The sequence below is a fragment of the Oncorhynchus mykiss genome, chromosome 23 (assembly GCF_057628025.1).
Source record: "Oncorhynchus mykiss isolate SJ-2025 chromosome 23, ASM5762802v1, whole genome shotgun sequence".
NCBI classification, from domain to species: domain Eukaryota; kingdom Metazoa; phylum Chordata; class Actinopteri; order Salmoniformes; family Salmonidae; genus Oncorhynchus; species Oncorhynchus mykiss.
Genome location: NC_143044.1, coordinates 27,617,023 through 27,639,168, shown reverse-complemented (window position 1 = coordinate 27,639,168; position 22,146 = coordinate 27,617,023).

Here is a 22,146-nt window from a genome sequence, read left to right as displayed (position 1 = left end):
AAGAATCATTTAGTTTGGTGGCACATTTTTCAAATCGAGGACGAGGAAGAGAGAATACTAACGTTGGTTGCAAGATACAGAAGAAGAAGAAGAACATGCAGAATAAGAAGAGAGAATATTTCCACAGCTCCACAAGCTCTTTACGCGATTGGTGAAAGCATCATATTTGAAGTAAGTGTTAAGGTATGGCATCGGGTTTAGGTTTCTTGAACAACTTTTATGAAAGTTGAGTCGCTGTGTAAGTTACCGTTAGACCTTTGGCTCTGTTAACAGACAGTTAATCAGATAAGAGAGATCAGTTCCCAATTTAGCCATTAACTCAGGTAGATTTTCACACTTGAACTCAAACGAACAATTGTTATTATCAATCTGTTAACGTTACTCAAACGATTACCAACATTTGCAGATATCCTGTTTGCTATCGTAAAGGTGTAAGAAATTATAACTAGCTAAGTTACTTACTGCAGAGTAGGGCTAGCCATGATCTAACTAGTAACTTAGACTGGTAGTTGATTTTAAGGTACAATTATGATAATGGGGATTTGTAATTAAGATTGAGATTGGACTAAAATGTGGGTAATTGGATGTTTAGATGTAACCATAGACTGTCTTATTTTTGCATAAGGTCAATTAAACATTTTAGTTTAGTTTATTAATTTGACCATTTAAAAAAACAAGCACACATAAAACTTGAAAAAGCCTTACATGCACATTAATAAAATCATTGAGGATAACACACAATAAAGTCTGGGACTTACAGTGCCTTGCGAAAGTATTCGCCCCCCTTGAACTTTGCGACCTTTTGCCACATTTCAGGCTTCAAACATAAAGATATAAAACTGTATTTTTTGTGAAGAATCAACAACAAGTGGGACACAATCATGAAGTGGAACGACATTTATTGGATATTTCAAACTTTTTTAACAAATCAAAAACTGAAAAGTTGGGCGTGCAAAATTATTCAGCCCCTTTACTTTCAGTGCAGCAAACTCTCTCCAGAAGTTCAGTGAGGATCTCTGAATGATCCAATGTTGACCTAAATGACTAATGAGGATAAATACAATCCACCTGTGTGTAATCAAGTCTCCGTATCAATGCACCTGCACTGTGATAGTCTCAGAAGTCCGTTAAAAGCGCAGAGAGCATCATGAAGAACAAGGAACACACCAGGCAGGTCCGAGATACTGTTGTGAAGAAGTTTAAAGCCGGATTTGGATACAAAAATATTTCCCAAGCTTTAAACATCCCAAGGAGCACTGTGCAAGCGATAATATTGAAATGGAAGGAGTATCAGACCACTGCAAATCTACCAAGACCTGGCCGTCCCTCTAAACTTTCAGCTCATACAAGAAGAAGACTGATCAGAGATGCAGCCAAGAGGCCCATGATCACTCTGGATGAACTGCAGAGATCTACAGCTGAGGTGGGAGACTCTGTCCATAGGACAACAATCAGTCGTATATTGCACAAATCTGGCCTTTATGGAAGAGTGGCAAGAAGAAAGCCATTTCTTAAAGATATCCATAAAAAGTGTCGTTTAAAGTTTGCCACAAGCCACCTGGGAGACACACCAAACATGTGGAAGAAGGTGCTCTGGTCAGATGAAACCAAAATTGAACTTTTTGGCAACAATGCAAAACGTTATATTTGGCGTAAAAGCAACACCCTGAACACACCATCCCCACTGTCAAACATGGTGGTGGCAGCATCATGGTTTGGGCCTGCTTTTCTTCAGCAGGGACAGGGAAGATGGTTAAAATTGATGGGAAGATGGATGGAGCCAAATACAGGACCATTCTGGAAGAAAACCGGATGGAGTCTGCAAAGACCTGAGACTGGGACGGAGATTTGTCTTCCAACAAGACAATGATCCAAAACATAAAGCAAAATCTACAATGGAATGGTTCAAAAATAAACATATCCAGGTGTTAGAATGGCCAAGTCAAAGTCCAGACCTGAATCCAATCGAGAATCTGTGGAAAGAACTGAAAACTGCTGTTCACAAATGCTCTACATCCAACCTCACTGAGCTCGAGCTGTTTTGCAAGGAGGAATGGGAAAAAAATTCAGTCTCTCGATGTGCAAAACTGATAGAGACATACCCCAAGCGACTTACAGCTGTAATCGAAGCAAAAGGTGGCGCTACAAAGTATTAACTTAAGGGGGCTGAAAAATTTTGCACGCCCAATTCTTCAGTTTTTGATTTGTTAAAAAAGTTTGAAATATCCAATAAATGTCGTTCCACTTCATGATTGTGTCCCACTTGTTGTTGATTCTTCACAAAAAAATATAGTTTCATATCTTTATGTTTGAAGCCTGAAATGTGGCAAAAGGTCGCAAAGTTCAAGGGGGCCGAATACTTTCGCAAGGCACTGTATTTCCATTGTGGTTCTCTTGAGACAAGATGGCTAGACAAGATCCAACACAGTATGGCAGTGAAATAATAAAACAAAAACATAGAAGAAGAACATCTATCTCATCATTCCAGTTACATCATAGGGGTTATTCATATGGGCACAGAAGACATCAAACATATTTTTACTTTATGTTTAAAGCTGTCCAGAGAGGATGTTGTTTTTATGGGCAGAGGCAACTCAATCCATTCTGAGGCTCCAGTATACAAGAAAGTACCTTACCCAGCATTATTCCTGAACCTGTATAAGCACACATCAGCAACACCTGATCTGGTGCTGTGATTGTGTGCATCCCTAACACAAGGAAAGTAATCACTTAGATATCTGGGCGCAGGACCATAAATACTCCTGTAAACCAAACCTAGTCTAATCTGGGACACCCTAGCCTCAACAGGCAGCCAGCTGAGTTCCTGAAAGCAGCTCCTGCCTATGTGAGTACGTGGACTCACCTTCAATACCACCCTGATCAGCTTATTCTGGGCTATCTGGAGCTTCCCCTTCATAAGCTTAGATAGGCCCCTAAACCAGGAAGTACTAGCATAGTCAAAATGGCATTGAATGAGGGCAGTAGCTAGCACTTTCATGGAGTCCTTATCCAGCAGCTTGGACTTTCTAGCCAAAAACTTAGTCCTGGCATGCTCACACCTCCCAAGCTTCCATTAAGGATTCATCCCAAGTAGCTAAGGTTTTAGTAGTCAGCACCTCGCCCCCTAATTTCACACTGAGTTCAGAGGACCTACTCAATTTAGTTTTGGATCCAAAAATAATTGTTTCAGTTTTCCCTAAGTGCAGAGATAGCTTATTATCTCCAAGCCATTTGCTAATGTTAGTAAGCTCTGTGCTAAGTATGCTCTCCAACAGTTTTACTTTTGCATAAAGAAAAATATAGCAAGAACAAGCATCTTTCATATCGTTAATATACAATAAAAACAGTAGAGGCCCAAGCACGCTCCCCTGTGGAATGCCACAACTTATTGGTTTTGCCTGAAAGAGTGAACCATTAGCCTCTACTACTTGCTCCCTTCCTGATAAATAGGACTTTACTCAGCCTAGAGGGATACTGCTTAACCCCAGTGCCTCCAATTTAGAGATTAGGAGACAGTGGTTAACTGTATCAAAGGCCTTCTGTAGGTCAAGCAGTACCATTCCACAGAGATTTCCCTCATCAATCTCTTTCCTGATGAAGTCAGTCAAGTAAAGTAGGCATGAATCAGTGGAGTATGTTTTTCTAAACCCCGACTGAAAATCATACATTAGACCCTGTTTGTTAACATATTCATACATTTGCTCATGTACAACTCTCTCCAGGATCTTTGATGTTACACAGAGGATAGATACAGGCCTATAATTCCCAGGGTCAGACTTGATCACCTTCTTATACAGAGGTATAACTTTAGCTTGTTTCATGTCCCTGGGAAAGGTACCTTGTTCAAGAGAGAGATTAACAATATGTGTAATACAAGGGCCAATTTGCTCAGCAGAATCTATAAGAAACCAGGAATATTATCCAGGTCTGTGGCTTTGTAGCATTTAAGCTCTGCCAGTATACTGACTATTTTGTCTGTTGCTACCTTTGCAAAAGAAAGAGTTTGTCTGAACCCCTAACTCTACATAATACTTCTTGACTTGGTTGCTTCCATACAATCCAGAACTGGTGGCCAGCTTGCTAACCAGCTAGCTGGCAACAGAAGTAAAAAAAAGAGTTGAATTTATTGGCAACCACTGCTTTTTCATATACCATCTCCCCCTGATGTTCAGTCCAATACTGTTTAGTTTGTCTTTGGTAGTACTACTACAGCCTAGTTCCTTAAATGATTTCCAAAGATTTTATGGTAATTTTTGTTCTCAATTATTTTCTCAAGAAAGTAACCCCTCTTAGCTTCATCCAACCTGCTCTGTACTTCATTTCTGTGATGTTTATATAGGACCAAATCATGCTGCTCTTGAGAGTTCTTACATTTTTTAAAGGCCTTATTCCTTGCTTGGATAGATTCTAGAATCTCATGATTAAGCCAACGGCTAGATCTCTGCTTTACCCTGACCGTCTAATGGGAGCCATCACAATCACCACATCAGGGAATCTACATTTAAAGACTTCCCAGGCACTGTCTACCCCTACACTATCTAGCACAGGTGACCAGTCAATTTTACCCACTTCCTCCCTAAACTTTCAACAGAGTATTTTTTGAGTGCTCTGATTCTAACGGTTTTGTGACACTTAAATATATCTTTCAACATCCTCATTGTGCAAAATGTAATAGAATTATCACTGATTCCATATACTATTACTCCATTCTGCAATATTTTAGATTTATCAGACACCAATATTAAGTCAATTGTACTTTGCACTGTTTCACATATCCAGGTGAGATCTTTTATCATTTGGGTCAGAGCAAGTGATCTACATTAATACATTGTGGGTTGAACTATTATTTTTGCAGACATCAGTATTGAAATCCCCTAACAAAATGATTTCCTTCAACAGGGAATCATTACAGTTTAACAACACAATTTCAAGACCTTCATAGAATACATTCTGATTGGGCGGTCTATATCACCCCCCCAACAAAATCAGCTTGGTTTTGGGAAGGCAGATATCCAGCCAGACAATCTCCAGATCAGCGCTTAAATCCGATCTGACATTAAAAGCAATGAGCTCTGAGCTAGACAGTGAGCCAGAACTGCCAGGAGATGTCATCAAGCCCCTCCAAGCACCAGATATGCTGTTCCAAAAGGACCCAGTGGTAGGCCAGGCCTATACTTTAAACTACACATTTTAGTTAGCAGCTGTTAGTATCTAATCTTGTGTATCCCTTAATTATACATTTCCATAGAGATACAAAACATTATTTAATGTGTATTTAAGACATTTCAAGATCCAGAGATGAGGGTCATGTATAGCCGTGTTTGAATACATTTCCCAGAACTCAGCATGGTACTAAGGAAAAGGGCATTCAACAGCTCCAGGTATAAGGACAATTCATGACTTGAATATTCTGTAAGCCAAGATTCGACTTACTGTTTCGTCTGTACACATTTTTCTCACATTTTTGTAACTGGAAAAAGGCGCTGTTTAAAGATTCTGGGTTTAAGCTCCATTTGAAGGCAGAGCATCATATCAACGCTATGTATGCTTGGAATCAGCATAAAAGGGCTATTGACAGCAACTGATCAATGTTAGATGTCATAAATGAGGACAGGAAAAAGAAAGTGGAGGAAAACTGTACTTACATTAAAACAATTGCAGATATGCTCCTATTAACTATCACTCAAAATATAGCACAGAGAGGTCATCGAGAGTCTTATGACTCTCACAACAAGGGTAATTTTTTGACAATCTTAGAAGAAATATCAAAGCATGACCCTCTCATAGAGAAAAGGATGAATGCATGTGGCAATGTTAAGTACACAAGCTACCAAATCCAGAACAAAGTTCTTGAGGGCTGAGCTGAGATGGTACAAAGTGAAATAATAAGAGGAGTAAAAGAAAGTGACTTTTTTTGTGTAATTGCAGATGATATATGAGCATAAGTATGATACTGTAAGTTTGTAATATTGATGGGCACCAAAATTATTTTTATTTTTCAAGTTCTGCTTGATACTTGGTATGTGAAATTGCAGTGTTTTTTAAAAAGAAACTGACTTTTTTGTAAATAAACCATGCAATTTATGTAACACACAAATGCTCTTATCTCCTTGGTGCTTGAGGTTTATTTTCTGAAAATATTTTGGATGTTCAACACTTATAGACTCAGATTACAGTATATATTAATGAGAGACAGAGTGACGCAAGTCTCTCCAGTATGTGAGTACAGTGTGTGTGTGTGTGTGTGTGTGTGTGTGTGTGTGTGTGTGTGTGTGTGTGTGTGTGTGTGTGTGTGTGAGAGAGAGAGAGAGAAAGAAATTGAGCTGCAGTTCCGAGGTAGAGACACTGACCATTCATAGTATGTTAAAGAATTCTAGTGAAGTAACCCTTTTGGACCACACTATCTGCCACATTGAAGAGAGTTATCACTTCTACCTCTAATCAGCAATCATAGAATTCATTCATGCTCCTAAGATGCCAGGTTATGGTTCTGTCATGGTCTATGGACCCTCTGAAGTAGCCTTCACCACCCCCTGGCCATCCCATGTATAAAACTCTAGTTCCGCCACTGGGTATACACAATAACAATAACAAACTATGAGGATAATGAAGCTAATGTTGATAACGAGGACAACCAAGAGGATTAATCATATTGTTACACTATTGATTATTGTTTATTGTATTTCAAGTAGAAAGGAATGAGAAAAGGCTTGAGAAAGGGCTTTTTACCCAGCAATACCACACTAACTGGCTTACAATTTCATATTAGACCAGATGTGATGCAGTGAGAAAGCAGGACGTCCTACCCTGTCTCTGGCTTTGACCTTGGCTCCGCTCTTCAGCAAGTGTTCCTCTACGTCAGCATGGCCTGTCCTGGTGTCCATATGGAGAGGGCAGGCCATCAGCTATGGACCAGAGAGAGAGAAAGTGAGAGAGTGAGAGAGAAAGAGAGAGAAAGGAGAAAGAGAGATTTTATTCATTTATTTAAAAAAATCACAGTAGTTACATCAATAAAACCTCAAACGTTACTTCATTGTAACAGATCTCGAAAGTTAGAACCAAGCCCCCCTCCTCGTCCACTGTACATAAAACCCCCCTGACGTCCCCCACCCCTACAAAGTCCCCCAGACGGTTCACCAGCCACCGATGAGCTCACACCAGCCCCAGTAGCACAGCTCTGGTTTCCGTACAGCCCTCATGTTTCCTGGTCTTCCACACTGCTCTATTTGCCTAGTTACTAGGCAGTCCCTTCACCTGTTGGCTACGTTATACCTAGACCCTCCAACATATATTGTAGGTCCACATTCAGGACCAACCCTAGGCCTGTACACCACCCATCCAGGACAGAAAACAACCATACCAGTCTGGAACAAGAAAAAAACCCCACAGAACAGACACCCCGTCCCCACTGATGGATCAATGTGTGATACGTATCTGTTCATAGCGATAGCCCTGTGAATAATCCTCCACCGTAGATCAGCAGTACCCTTCTCTATGGGAGGCTTATACATGGAGCACCAACATCCTCTCAGAGATGTTTTTCTGCTGCGAAAAAGGCTCCCAGCTCCGGAGTCTTGAACTATAGGATCATTCCCTCACCTTCCTGGTGTTCCCCTGCATCGGCAGCAATGGTGAAAGGGTTCCAAAAGGGTTCTTCTGCTGTCCCCATATGATAACACTTTTTGGTTTCAGGTAGAACCCTTTTTGGTTCCAGTTAGAACTCTTTTGGGTTCCATGTAGAACCCTATGTGTAAAGGGTTCTACATTGAACTCAAAAGGGTTCTACTTCAAACTAAAAGGGTTCTCCTAAGGGGACAGCTGAAGAACCCGTTTAGGTTCTTGATGGCACCTTTTTTAGTATAGGTCAGTGTCATTGGTGGTTAGACGGTCCAGTCTCTGCCTACTCCCCAGCAGCTCTCTGAACGAGCCTAGTAGTGCACCACGGATCCCCTCCACCATGCCGTTGGCATATTTCAACCATCTTCTTGCAGGTCACCCAATTTAGTGAACTTAGTGAAAGAAAGAAAGAACAAACGAACAAAATGAAGTAAGTTACAGCCACCATGGGTGCATCTCTCCTCATCTCCTCCTCTTCACCGGGATTGATGTGATGCTACAGATAGCAATTCCTTGTAATTAGACATGTCTGAGGACAGAGAAACATGTCTGTTCTTTATTCTATCTTAACCCCATTTAGAGCAACCCTGGACTGGTGAAAGGGTAGGGCTGTGGGTAGATGGTCATTCTGCTAGCTGGCTAACTCCAGAATAAATGAATGTCAGCAACAAGCTATAGTTGCACAAAAGCATTAGGACACACACACCCACGTCTTTTACCTTGTCCCTGATGTTGAGGTCAGCTCCTTGTTTCTGTAGGACCTTGACGACAGCCAGGCTTCCTCTTCTACGGGCCCAGGGAACAGCTCTGGACTCCAGCTGAAACACACATACAACATGGCCGCCTTCACTATACAATGTCTGAGGCTTAACAAATGATTAATCGCTAACTTTCCATTCCACAGTCCTAACCTTACCAATTATTCAATTATTAGCACAACAGTTAAGGTTATATAGAGGTTACATCTTGGAAGTTACATATGTGATAAAAAAATAGTCAATTTGTTCCCTAGTATTGAGGTTAAAAACACAATTATGTCAATTATGTTGTTTAAAAGCTTTTATCATGGCAATTTATATTGACTATAGAAAGTAATGGCCAGTGTGCCTCACCTGATCTTTCAAATAGATGTTAGCTCTTTTCTCTAGAAGCTTCTGGATGACGGTAGAGTGTACTTCGATGGAGGCAAAGTGCAGCGCTGTCCTTCTGAACGGGAAAATGATTTAGTTACATAAGCTATTGAAGTGTTAAAAATAGGTTTGTCCAAGGTTAAATGTACAATTTTAAATCTTTATGTTGATCATGTGTGTTACTACAGTACTGCAAGCCCATGGCAGATTGTTAGCCCATTGCATTCAGTGTACCTGCAGCCAAACCAATTTTCCTCTTGGACAATACAGTTGAAATGAGCTTGAACTTCAACTATTGAGGACAGAACTTTCAACAAGCAAAGAAAGATATTCTTTCTAAGCTGATGTCACGTCCTGAACTTAGTTCCTTTTTTATGTCTCTATTTTGGTTTGGTCAGGGCGTGAGTTGGGGTGGGCATTCTATGTTTTTCATTCTATGTTTTTTATTCTATGTTTTGTTCTGTGTGTTGTATTTCTATGTGTTTGGCCTGGTATGGTTCCCGATAAGAGGCAGCTGTCAATCATTGTCTCTGATTGAGAACCATACTTAGGTAGCCTGTTCCCACCTGTGTTTGTGGGTAGTTGTTTCACCTTATAGGAAGGACTGTTTCATGTCGTTCACTCGCTTTGTTGTTTTTGTCATTCAGTGCTAGATTTTTTTTTTTATTACTATGAACACTTACCACGCTGCGTGTTGGTCCGATGATTCCTATTCCTCATCATCAGACAAAGAGGAGAGCCGTTACTGCTGACATATGGAATTGTTTTAAGAAGGTCATACCATGGATCATTTAGCTATTTGATTTTGAATTTTAGGACCCCAAAAACATATTTACAAATAATTAAAAAAAATATTGAATTTATCCATTACTACTATAGCCCATGCAAACGCATTGAATAAGACATTCATAAATGGCACAAAAAACTGTCAAAAGATAAATAATAAGAAATAAGGTTTTGAAGTGTCTGTCCCATATCTAGGAGATATAACAAAGCTCAGGATATATACACTATCATTCAAAAGTTTGCGGCCACTTAGTCACCTCTTCACCGTTGAGGTTTGTGTTTTGCAGGTACTATTTAATGAAGCTGCCAGTTGAGGACTTGTGAGGCGTCTGTTTCCCAAACTAGACACTCTAATGTACTTGTCCTCTTGCTCAGTTGTGCACCGGGGCCTCCCACTCCTCTTTTGGTAAGAGCAGTTTTGTGAAGGGAGTAGTACACAGCGTTGTATGAGATCTTCAGTTTCTTGGCAATTTCTTGCATGGAATAGCCTTCATTTCTCAGAACAAGAATAGACTGATGACTTTCAGAAGAAAGTTTATTGTTTCTGGACATTTTGAGCCTGTAGTCGAACCCACAAATGCTGATGCTCCAGATACTCAACTAGTCTAAAGAAGGCCAGTTCTATGGCTTCTTTAATCAGAACAACAGTTTTCAGCTGTGGTAACATAATTGCAAAAGGGTTTTCTAATGATCAATTAGCCTTTTAAAATGATAAACTTGGATTAGCTAACACAACGTGCCATTAGAACACAGGAGTGATGGTTGCTGATAATGAGCCTCTGTACACCTATGTAGATACTACATAAAAAATCAGCCATTTCCATCTCAATAGTCATTTACAACATTAACCATGTCTACACTGTATTTCTGATCAATTTGATGTTATTTTATTTGACTAGGGGGCAGTATTTTCATTTTTGGAAAAATAACGTACCCAAAGTAAACGGGATATTTTGTCAGGACAAGATGCTAGAATATGCATATAATTGACAGCTTAGGATAGAACACACTAAAGTTTCCAAAACTGTAAAAATATTGTCTGTGAGTATAACAGAACTGATATTGCAGGCGAAAGCCTGAGAAAAATCCAATCTGGAAGTGCCTCATGTTTTGAAAGCTCTGCGTTCCAATGCGTCCCTATTGAGCAGTGAATGGGTTATCAACCAGATTACTTTTTCTCCGTATTCCCTAAAGGTGTCTACAGCATTGTGACGTAGTTTTACGCATTTATGTTGAAGAATACCCGTAAGCGGCTACATTGTGTAAGTGGTCACCTGATGGCTCTCAGAGTGATTCTCGCGTAAAATACAGAGGTAGCCATTTTTTCAATCGGTCCTACTGAAAAACCAATTGTCCCGGTGGATATATTATCGAATAGATATTTGAAAAACACCTTGAGGATTGATATTAAACAACGTTTGCCATGTTTCTGTCGATATTATGGAGCTAATTTTGAATATTTTTCGGTGTTTTCGTGACCGCAATTTCCGGTCGATTTCTCAGCCAAATGTGAAGAACAAATGGAGGTATTTCGCCTACAAAAATAATACTTTTGGAAAAAAGGAACATTGGCTATCTAACTGGGAGTCTCGTGAATGAAAACATCCAAAGCTCATCAAAGGTAAACGATTTAATTTGATTGCTTTTCTGATTTTCGTGACCAAGTTACCTGCTGCTAGCTGGACATAATGCTATGCTAGGCTATCGATAAACTTACACAAATGCTTGTCTTGCTTTGGCTGTAAAGCATATTTTGAAAATCTGAGATGACAGGGTGATTAACAAAAGGCTAAGCTGTGTCTCAATATATTTCACTTGTGATTTTCATGAATAGGAATATTTTCAAGTAATATTTATGTTCGTTGCGTTATGCTAATTAGTGTCAGTCGATGATTATTCTCCCGGATCCGAGATGGGGTGTCACTAGAGGTTAAAAAAAAACATCTTTCAAAAACAAGGACATTTCTATGTGACCCCAAACTTTTGAACTGTAGTGTGTATATATATATATATATGAATAGTGCCTTCGAGAAAGTATTCAGACCCTTTGATTTTTTTCCACATTTTGTTTCATTACAGCCTTAATCTGAAATGGATTAAATAAATAATCTACACACAATACCACATAACGACAAAGTGAAAACAGGTTTTCAGAAATGTTTGCAAATGTATTAAAAATAAAAAACAGAAATAGTTTATTTACATAAGGATTCAGACCCTTTCCTATGAGACACGAAATTGAGCTCAACCGTCTATATAAAGTCCCACCATTGACAGTGCATGTCAGAGCAGAAACCAAGCCATGAGGTTGAAAGAATTGTCCGTAGAGCTCCGAGACAGGATTGTGTCGCTGCACAAATCTGGGGAAGGGTACCAAAACATTTCTGCAGCATTGAAGGTCCCCAAGAACACAGTGGCCTCCATCACTCTTAAATGGAAGAAGTTTGGAATCTCCAAGACTCTTCCTAGAGCTGGCTGCCCGGCCAAACTGAGCAATCAGTGGAGAAGGGCCTTAGTCAGGGAGGTGACCGAGAACCTTATAGAAGGACAACCATCTCTGCAGCACCACCTATCAGGCCTTTATGGTAGAGTGGCCAGGCAGAAGCTACTCCTCAATAAAAGGCACATAATAGCCCGCTTGGAGTTTTCCAAAAGGCACCTAATGACTCTCAGACCATGAAAAAACAGATTCTCTGGTCTGATGAAACCAAGATTGAACTCATTGGCCTGAATGCCAAGTGTCACCTCTGGAGAAAACCTGGCACCATCCCTACGGTAAAGCATGGTGGTGGCACACTAGTCAGGATCAAGGGAAATATAAACAGAGCAAAGTATGGACAGATCCTTGATGAAAACTTGCTCCAGAGCACTCGGGACCTCAGACTGGGTGAAGGTTCACCTTCCAACAGGAAAACAACCCTAAGCATACAGCCATGAAAACGCAGGAGTGGCTTTGGGACAAGTCTCCGAATATCCTTGATTGGCCCACCCAAAGCCCGGACTTGAACCCGATGGAACATCTCTGGAGAGACCAGAAAATAGCTGTGCAGCAACACTCCCCATCCAACCTGACAGTGCTTGAAATGATCTGCAGAGAAGAATGGGAGAAACTCCCCAAATACAGGTGTGTCAAGCTTGTAGCGTCATACGCAAGAAGACTCAAGGCTGTAATGGCTGCTAAAGGTGCTTCAACAAAGTGCTGAGTAAAGGGTCTGAATACTTATGTAAATGTCATATTTCATATATATATATATTTGTTTTATAAATGAGTAAAAATGTCAATAAACTGTTTTTGCTTTGTCATTATGGGGCATTGTGTGTCGATTGATGAGGGAAAATATCCCAGATCCTACACCAAATTTCACAGTGGGTGTGGGATACTATGGCCTGTAGGCCACTCCAGGTCTCGGCACCAACTGTGAAATTTGGTGGAGGATCGGTGATGATCTGGGGGTACTTCAGCAAGGCTGGAATCTGGCAGATTTGTCTTTGTGAAGGACGCATGAATCAAGCCACGTACAAGGTTGTCTTGGAAGAACTTGCTTCCTTCTGCTCTGACAATGTTCCCCAACTCCGAGGATTGGTTGTTCCAGTAGGACAATGCTCCATGCCACCCACACAGCCAGGTCAATCAAGGTGTGGATGTAGGACCCCTAGATCAAGACTCTGTCATGGCCAGCCCAATCTCCAGACCTGAACCCCATTGAAAACCTCTGGAATGTGATCAAGAGGAAGATGGATGGTCACAAGCCATCAAACAAAGCTGAGCTGCTTGAATTCTTGCACCAGGAGTGGAATAAAGTCACCCAACATCAATGTGAAAGACTGGTGGGGAGCATGCCAAGACGCATGAAAGCTGTGATTGGAAATCAGGGTTATTCCACCAAATATTGATGTCTGACCTCTACCTAAGTTAAAACATTTGTATTGTGTTGTTTAAAAATGAATAGGAAAATTTTTCATTGGCATTATTTGAGGTCTGACAACACTGCATATTTTTTGTTATTTTGACAAGTTGTCATTTTCTGCAAATAAATGATCTAAATGACAATATTTTTATTTGTAATTTGGGAGAAATGTTGTTAGTAGTCGATCCCGCCGAAGTCCATCCCTCTCATTGTTTGGGCGGCGTTCGGCGGTCGACGTCACCGGTCTTCTAGCCATCGCCGCTCCACCTTTCATTTTCCATTTGTTTTGTCTTGTTTTCCCGCACACCTGGTTAACATTCCCTCCTCAGAGTAAATGTATATTACCCTCTGTTTCTCCCATGTCTGTGTGTGGAATTGTTCTTTGTGTAGGGTGTTACGCTACAGGCTGGCTTGCGCTAGGTTTGTTTCAAACCTAGGTTTGTTTCAAACCTAGGTTTGTTTGTTTTGTTTAATCCGGTTCATGTTACCGTGGTTGTGCTTTGTGCTGCCTCGCCTGTGCCTTTGGGCCAGGGTGTATATTAAAGTTCTCCGGTTATCACCCATCTCTGCTCTCCTGCGCCTGACTTCCCAGCAACCAGTCACTCACCCCGTTACAGAATTCCACACCTGATCAATGGAGTCAGCAGGAGCGGGTGCACCCGTTGTGGGGGTTGAGGAGCGCGTCGGGGAGCACGTGGTGATGCTTCACCATCTCGGCGCTGTCATGGACTACGTCGTACAGACTATGGACTGCTGGGAGAGACAGGGAGTCCCTCCAGTGCCCCCACCAGCACAACAGGGGTCTCCACTACTCACCTCACCTGCACCCGGTCCCAGTGGGATTCGTCTCACCCTTCCCAGGAAGTTTGATGGGGCGGCGGAACACTGCCAGAGGTTCCTGCTGCAGCTGGACCTGTATCTGGGGACCGTCCACCTGGCTCCTTCGGGACATGAGAGGGTGTCCGCCCTCGTCTCATGCCTCTCGGGGAAAGCCCTGGAGTGGGCTAACGCCGTGTGGGTAGAAGGAGATGCGGCACTGGACCACTTTGAGGAGTTCACCCGCCGCTTCCAGGCAGTCTTCGACCACCTGCCCGAGGATAGAGCGGTGGGTGAACGTCTCTTTCACCTGAGGCAGGGGACAAGGAGCGCCCAGGAGTTCGCCCTGGACTTCCAGACCCTGGCCGCCGGAGCGGGATGGAACGACAGGGCCCTGATCAACCATTATCGCTGCAGCTTGCACGAGGATGTCCATCGGGAGTAGGTCTGCAGGGATACCACCCTCACATTTGACCAGCTGGTGGACCTGTCTATCCAGCTGGATAACCTGCTGGTCACCCACGGACGTTCAGACGCGGCTCTGTCGGTTCCATCTCCCAGCAACACTGCTCCGGTGCCTATGGAGCTGGGAGTGCTGCGCTCAGGGAGGCCGGAGGGGGAGCCTTCACATGCACCATCTGTGGACGCAGAGGTCACACTGCCGGTCGATGTCGGGTTGGTTCCTCTGGGGGTCGAGGCACCAGGCAGAGCGCTCTGGCGGCGTCATCCCAGGTGAGCTTGCACCATTCTCACCCAGAGCCCTCTGTTGCCCACCTGTTTTTGCAAGCCAACTTTCCTGAGTTTTCCCCACATTCCCAGCATAAGGGGCTCTTCGATTCAGGCGTGGCTGGGAATTTTATCGACAGAGCATTCACCCATAGTTTAGGGATCCCCATTGTTCCAGTGATTAGGCCCTTTCCAGTTCACGCGTTAAGACAGTCGAACATTAGGATCCGGCTTTATCATGGAGGCCACCTCTCCTTTGGTCATGGTGACGCAGGGGGGTCACAGGGAGAGAATCAGTCTCTTCCTAATTGACTCTCCTGCGTTTCCCGTGGTGCTAGGCCTTCCTTGGTTAGCCTGTCATCAAATCAAATCAAATTTATTTATATAGCCCTTCGTACATCAGCTGATATCTCAAAGTGCTGTACAGAAACCCAGCCTAAAACCCCAAACAGCAAGCAATGCAGGTGTAGAAGCACGGTGGCTAGGAAAAACTCCCTAGAAAGGCCAAAACCTAGGAAGAAACCTAGAGAGGAACCAGGCTATGATGGGTGGCCAGTCCTCTTCTGGCTGTGCCGGGTGGAGATTATAACAGAACATGGCCAAGATGTTCAAATGTTCATAAATGACCAGCATGGTCCAATAATAATAAGGCAGAACAGTTGAAACTGGAGCAGCAGCACGGCCAGGTGGACTGGGGACAGCAAGGAGTCATCATGTCAGGTAGTCCTGAGGCATGGTCCTAGGGCTCAGGTCCTCCGAGAGAGAGAAAGAAAGAGAGAAAGAACGAGAGAAAGAGAGAATTAGAGAGAGCACACTTAAATTCACACAGGACACCGAATAGGACAGGAGAAGTACTCCAGATATAACAAACTGACCCTAGCCCCCCGACACATAAACTACTGCAGCATATATACTGGAGGCTGAGACAGGAGGGGTCAGGAGACACTGTGGCCCCATCCGAGGGGATGTCATGACCCCACTGTTTCATATCAACGGAGGTCTCTCATGGGGTGGACGCGAGAGTGCTCAGGGAGGTGTTTGGGGTTCCATTGGTGCTACTACGGTGGAAAGTCCAGACCAGGTCTCCAGCGTGCACATTACCCCTGAATATTCCGATTTGGCTCTCGCCTTCTCTAAGAAGAAGGCGACTCAATTACCACCCCATCGACGGGGGGATTGTGAGATAAACCTTCAGGTAGACACCGCACTTCCCAGGAGTCACGAGACGGCTATGGAGACATATGTCTCCGAATCTCTGTGTCAGGGGTACATTCGGTCCTTCACTTCACCCACCTCCTTGAGTTTCGTTTTTGTGAAGAAGAAGGAGCGAGGTCTGCGCCCGTGTATTGACAATCGAGCCCTTAACCAGATCATTGTGAAGTACAGTTACCCGCTACCTCTCATAGCCACAACGATTGAATCAATGCACGGGGCGCGCTTCTTCACAAAATTAGATCTCAGGAGTACTTACAACCTGGTGCGTATCCGGGAGGAAGACGAGTGGAAGACAGCGTTCAGTACCACCTCAGGGCATTATGAGTACCTCGTCATGCCGTACGGGTTGATGAATGCTCCGTCAGTCTTCCAAGCCTTTGTGGACAAGATTTTCAGGGACCTACACGGGCAGGGTGTAGTGGTGATATCGATGACACTCTGATATACTCCGCTGCACGCGCCAAGCATGTGTCTATGGTGCACAGGGTGCTTGGTCGACTGTTGGAGCAAGACCTGTATGTCAAGGCTGAGAAATGCCTGTTCTTCCAGCAGTTTTTCTCCTTCCTAGGATACCGCATTTCCACCTCAGGGGTGGAGATGGAGAGTGACCGCATTTCAGTCGTGCGTAATTGGCCGACTCCCACCACGGTAAAGGTGCAGAGTTTTTTTGGGGGTTTGCTAATTACTACCTGAGGTTTATCCGGGGTTTTGGTCAGGTAGCGGCTCCCATTACCTCACTGCTGAAGGGGGACCCGGTGCGTTTGCAGTGGTCGGCTGAGGCGGACAAGGCTTTTGGTGACCTAAGGGCTCAATTTACCTCGGCTCCCGTGCTGGCGCATCCGGATCCCTCTTTGGCGTTCACGGTGGAGGTGGACGCGTCCGAGGCTGGGATAGGAACTGTGCTCTCTCAGTGCTCGGAAACGCCACCGAAGCTCCGCCACTTTACCTTCTTCTTGAAGAAGATCAGCCCGGCGGAGCGAAACTATGATGTGCGGGACCGGGAGCTATTGGCTGTGGTGAGGGCATTGAAGGCGTGGGAGACATTGGCTTGAGGGGGCTCAACACCTTTTTCTCATCTGGACTGACCACCACAACCTGGAGCACATCGGGGCAGCGAGGAGACTGAATCCTCGTCAGGCAAGGTGGGCCATGTTTTTTACCCGTTTTGTTTTCACCCTTTCTTTCAGACCAGGTTCCCAGAATGTTAAGGCAGACGCACTGTCCTGGCTGTATGACACAGAGGAGCGGCCCATGGATCCTACCGCCATACTCCCGGCCTCCTACCCGGTGGACGTGACCGGTTGATCTACTGGGCCCACACGTCACCCTCTGGTCATCCCGGCATCGGTCGGACGGTGCGCTGTCTGAGTGGGAAGTACTGGTGACCCACCTTGACAAAGGACGTGAGGGTTTATGTTTCCTCCTGCTCAGTGTGCGCCCAGTGTAAGGCTCCTAGGCACCTGCCCAGAGGTAAGCTACACCCCTTACCCGTTCCACAACGGCCTTGGTCGCATCTGTCGGTCGATTTCCTCACCGATCTTCCTCCCTCACAGGGTAACACCACGATCCTGGTCGTTGTGGACCATTTTTCCAAGTCCTGCCGTCTCCTCCCTCTTCCCGGTCTCCCTACAACCCTACAGACTTGTTTACGCACATCTTCCGTCACTAGTGGGTGCCTGAGAATATAATGTCTGATCGGGGTCCCCAATTCACTTTGAGGGTCTGGAGGGCGTTCATGGAACGTCTGGGGGTTTCGATCAGCCTCTCGGGTTTTAACCCCGAGAGTAATGGGCAGGTGGAGAGATTGAACCAGGATGTGGGTAGGTTTCTGCAGTCTTATTGTCAGGACCGGCCGGGGAATTCGTGCCCTAGGCCGAGATGGCTTAGAACTCGCTCCTCCACTCCTCCACTAACCTCTTGCCCTTCCAGTGCGTACTGGGGTACCAGCCGATGCTGGCGAATTGGCATCAGAGTCATACCGAGGCTCCTGCGGTGGACAACTGGTTCAGGCACGCGGAGGAGACCTGGGACGCCACCCATGTTCACCTCCAGCGGGCCGTGCTGCGCCAGAAGGCTAGCGCAGACCGTCACCGCAGTGAGATCCCGGTGTTCGCACCGGGGGACAGGGTCTGGCTCTCGACCGAGTCTGGCTCTAGTTACCGGTTACAACTTCCCCCCGATTATCTTATTAATCCCTCGTTCCATGTGTCTCTCCTCAGGCCGGTTGTGGCTGGCCCGCTCCAGGAGTCTGAGGTGCGGGAGGTTCCTCCGCCTCCTTTGGACATCGAGGGGGCCCCGGTGTACTCCGTTCGCATCATACTGGATACGAGGCGTCGGGCGAGGGGAGATGAGATGCTGGGACCCGGTGGAGGACGTTTTGGACCCTTCTATGCTGCAGGAGTTCCAACGTCTTTGTCCGGATCGCCCTGCACCTCGCCCTCCGGGTCGTCCCCGAGGCCTGTGTCGGCGCGCTGCTGGAGTCGCGCATCAAGGGGAGGGCACTGTCACGACTTCCGCCGAAGCCGGTCCCTCTCCTTGTTTGGGCGCGTTCGGCGGTCGACGTCACCGGTCTTTTAGCCATCGCCGCTCCACCTTTCATTTTCCATTTGTTTTGTCTTGTTTTCCCACACCCTCTGTTTCCCCCATGTCTGTGTGTGGAATTGTTCTTTGTGTAGGGTGTTACGCTACAGGCCTGCTTGCGCTAGGTTTGTTTCAAACCTTTGTTTTGTTTAATCCGGTTCATGTTACCGTGGTTGTGCTTTGTGCTGCCTCGCCTGTGCCTTTGGGCCAGGGTGTATATTAAAGTTCTCCGGTTATCACCCATCTCTGCTCTCCTGCGCCTGACTTCCCAGCAACCAGTCACTCACCCCATTACAACTGCAGGCTGTAGATTTCAGAAATCAGGCTTCCCCACTATAGTGAATGGTCAATATTTGTGTAAAAGAAAATTGGAAGACAATCATGGTACCAATAATTATATTACACCAGATGTAAGTCCTTTAACCAATTATTTTTAAATCGCACACAGAAGAAGTTAGAAGGATAACTTTGTTGCTACCAGCAGCCTGCAGTACCAGCGGCCTTCAACTTGAGATACTCAATGAGCAGGGGCAGTCGTTTTGCCCTGGTCGAAACCTGCAAAGTCACTTCCTGGAGTAGCTCAAACTACGCATGTTATGTCTTGAGAATCTCCACCTTGACATGCCATATTAGCAAGCTAAAACTGACTTCCTGACCTTCAAAGGTGCCATTGAGTCTTCACAGAAGAATGAATGGTGTGACGTCATTGATGGCTTTGTATACAGTCAATGAGTCACATGTAGTCACACAGTCATATATAGCCTCGCAGGAAAGTGTCCCACTTGCCATGTTAATAGAGTAGAGTTAATAGAGTTAATAGAGATTTTCATTTTTTTCCTGGATAGTCACCTGTTGAAGTATCCTGGGGCAAGGAATGTTATTTTTAAATACTCCATTGTTGTTTATAAAAAGGCAATAGCAAGTTACCTATTAAATAAAATAATTAATTTAGAATTTAAAACATGCTAAATAAATAATAATTTCCACTTCCCTCAGATTTCTTGAGGTCGAGTAATTTTTTTCTCATTGGTAGGCCACTGCACATCCATTCTGGGTTGAAATGAAAACAAAACAAAACAACAGGAACACAACCTGTGGTTGAAACAACTTTACAAACCTCACTTCCAATCTATATCTAACCGTTCTAACAGGTAGAAAAGCTGAATAGTAAACAGATTCTCTGTCTAAATGTCAGTTTGTCTGCTCAGGTTACCAGCCGTGTTGTGGAGGTCTGAGTGGTCTTATACTTCCTGATTGGAATGCCAGCCTCACCGAGGGGCAATGTGAAACCCTAGTAGAAAGGACTACTACTGTGTGTGTTTGTGGTGTATACCCTGTGCTGGCTGCCATGGCGACACATGACCCCTCAACACCCCACCTACATACACACACAAGTGTGTGCACAGATACAAACCCTGATCCAGAGTCATGAGCACAAGGTGCATTCATTCCACAAGCTCTTAGTTGTACACACTGCCTCAGTGTCAGCCCTAGTAGCTTTCGTTTTACAAGGCCTCCAGACTCCAGGCCTGTGAACACACTGTTTTGGAGGATTACATTATTTATAAGTACGTCAAGTGATACCTTGTAAATACCTGTCAGTCTCATACCGTGAAACAACCAATCAGGGACTGGTGCCGAATACCTTCACACAAATATGTGTAGATTTATCGGTCTGAAACAAAAAAAAATTTATGTTACAAATGTTGTTTACACTATACAGCTTTCTGTACTAAAATGTTTCTGTACTAAAATGTAAAATTACAGAGAAACAACTAAATGTTTTCATTGAATTTATTCATCAAGAACAAACATACAGCGGGGAGAACAAGTATTTGATATACTGCCGATTTTGCGGGTTTTCCTACTTACAAAGCATGTAGAGGTCTGTAATTTTTTATCATAGGTACACTTCAACTGTGAGAGACGGAATCTAAAACAAAAATCCAGAAAATCACATTGTATGATTTTTAAGTAATTAATTAGCATTTTATTGCATGCAATAAGTATTTGATACATCAGAAAAACAGAACTTAATATTTGGTATAGAAACCTTTGTTTGCAATTACAGAGATCATACGTTTCCTGTAGTTCTTGACCAGGTTTGCACACACTGCAGCAGGGATTTTGGCCCACTCCTCCATACAGATCTTCTCCAGATTCTTCAGGTTTTGGGGCTGTCACTGGGCAATACGGACTTTCAGCTCCCTCCAAAGATTTTCAATTGGGTTCAGGTCTGGAGACTGGCTAGGCCACTCCAGGACCTTGAGATGCTTCTTACGAAGCCACTCCTTAGTTGCCCTGGCTGTGTGTTTCGGGTCATTGTCATGCTGGAAGACCCAGCCACGACCCATCTTCAATGCTCTTACTGAGGGAAGGAGGTTGTTGGCCAAGATCTCGCGATACATGGCCCCATCCATCCTCCCCTCAATACGGTGCAGTTGTCCTGTCCCCTTTGCAGAAAAGCATCCCCAAAGAATGATGTTTCCACCTCCATGCTTCACGGTTGGGATGGTGTTCTTGGGGTTGTATTCATCCTTTTTCTTCCTCCATACACGGTGAGTGGAGTTTAGACCAAAAAGTAACTCCTGCGAGCAGTGGCGGATTTAGGTATAGGCAACATGGGCATCCGACAAAAAGTCACTTGTTAAGATTATCTTATCTTGTTGAGATAAGTATTCACCCCCCGTCAAAACATGTTAAAAACACCTTTAGAAGTGATTACAGCTGTCTTTTTGGCTTAGTCTCTAGAAGCTTGGCACACCTTGATTGTGCAATATTTGCCAATTTCTCTTATATAATTCCTCAAACTCTGTCAATATGGTTGTTGATCATTGTTATACAGCTATTTTCAAGTCTTGCCATAGATTTTCAAGCAGATGTAAGTCAAAACTGTAACTAGGCCGCTCAAATTTGGCATTGTGATTTGGGTTATTGTCCTGCTGAAAGGTGAATTTGTCTCCCAGTGTCTGGTGAAAAGCAAATTGAATCAGGTTTTCCTCAGGGATTTCACCTGTGCTTACCTCAATTCCATTGTTTTTAATCCAGAAAAACACCCTAGTTCTTGCCGATGACAATCATACCCATAATAAAATGCAGCCATCAACATGCTTGATTTTCACCAAACATAACATTTTGTATTCAGGACAAAAATGGAATTCCTTTGCCACATTTTTTTGCAGCATTACTTTAGACCTTGTTGCAAACAGGATGCATGTTTTGGAATATTTTAAGGCTGTGTAGGCTTCATTCTTCCACTCTGTCAATTACGTTAGTATTGTGGAGTAATTACAATGTTGATGATCCATCCTCAGTTTTATCCTATCACAGCCATTAAACTCTAACTGTTTTAAAATCACCATTAGCCT